Source organism: Populus euphratica, unplaced genomic scaffold (assembly GCF_000495115.2).
Source record: "Populus euphratica unplaced genomic scaffold, PopEup_1.0 scaffold1854.1, whole genome shotgun sequence".
In the NCBI taxonomy this organism is placed as follows: Eukaryota; Viridiplantae; Streptophyta; class Magnoliopsida; order Malpighiales; family Salicaceae; genus Populus; species Populus euphratica.
This window is the reverse complement of record NW_011501707.1, coordinates 33128-34895: the sequence shown is the minus strand read 5'-3', so window position 1 is coordinate 34895 and position 1768 is coordinate 33128.

Below are 1768 nucleotides of genomic sequence, written 5' to 3'. Positions count from 1 at the left end.
TGACATAAACATGGAGATTGGTTTCACATTTCTATGAAGGGTTAACACCTAAAGATAGGCAAATGGTTGAATTGATGTGCAATGGAACTTTTGAAGAGAAAGACCCTGATGAAGCAATGGAGTACTTAGACTTGTTAGCTGAAAATGCTCAAAATTGGGACACCGCGGGTACTTATGAGGCACCGAGTAAAACTCAACCTCATACATCTAGTGGAGGTATATACAACCTTAGGGAAGATCATGACCTTCAAGCCAAGTTTGCATCTTTAGCTAGAAAAGTCGAGGCACTAGAATTGAAAAAGAGTGGTCAATTAAAATCTGTTGAAAACATTGTGTGTCAAATATGTGAAACAAATGAACACTCAACCAATGAGTGTTTAACCTTGTCTTCTTTTAAGGAATGTCTCCATGAGCAAGCCCCTGCTTTAAACAGTTTCCAAAAGGTCAACCATAACCCATACTCACAAACATACGACCCTGGTTGGAGAAATCACCTAAATTTTAATTAGAAGAGTGAGAACAACAATGCACAAACTTCACAACCACCATTTCAAGCACACCATAATTTCCAAAGTTCTCATGGATATGCACCTCCTTATGCTCCACCTCTTAGAAGAAATCTTGAGGAAACATTGCATGCATTCATTGAAAAACAAGAGACAATCAATACTCAACTTGCTCAAAACATGACAGATTTTAAAGATACTCTTGCAAAATTAACATCTTCTCTCAGTTTCCAAGAGAAAGGTAAGTTTCCATCTCAACCACAACAAAATCCCAAGGGGCAATACAATGTAAATGCAAGTAGTTCCGGAAGCCAACACATGGATTAAGTCAAATCAGTCACTACTCTGCGTAGTGGTAAGGTTATTGAAAAACCCTTTCTTGAACCTTATGAGAAAGATGGTGAGTCAATCTCTGAGAGTAAGGAAGGGGTTGAATATGAAAATTGCAAATAAACGACTGATTCCCCACCAGCACTTCCATTTCCTCAAGCCATGACCAAACAAAGGAAAGTCAATCACAACTCTGAAATTTTTGAAACTTTCAAACAGGTAAGAATCAATATACCTTTGCTGGATGCTATTAAACAGGTTCCTTCCTAACTTGATTTTTGAAAGATCTATGCACTGTTAAGAGGAAACTGAATGTGAAAAAGAAAGCCTTTCTAGCTGAACAAGTAAGTGCTATTCTTCAAAACAATAATGCTTTGAAATATAAAGACCCTGGTTGTCTTACAATTTCTTGCTTTATTGGAGAATAAAAAATTGAAAGAGCCTTACTTGATCTTGATGCTAGTGTGAATTTAATTCCATATTTAGTTTTTCAGAGTCTCAATCTAGGTAAGTTAAAACCAACTTCTATATCTCTTTTACTTGCCGATAGATCTATAAAAGTGCCTAGAGGAATAATTGAAGATGTGTTAGTACAAGTCGATAAATTCATTTATCTTATGGATTTTATTGTCTTGGACACAGAACTTGTTGAAGCATGTAATTCATTTCCTGTTATTTTAGGATGTCCGTTTCTTGCAACCTCTAACGCATTGATTAATTGTAGGAATGGACTGATGAAGCTATCATTTGGAAACATGACATTGGAGATGAATACTTTCAACATTTGCAAGCAACCTGGAGATGATAATGATTTACAAAAAGTAGATCATATTGACGAATTAGTTTATGATCAACTTGAATCTACTTTAAGTAAGAATGAGTTAGATGAATTTGAAGATTTGCAAATGATTTATTCTAAGGAAGAAATCACA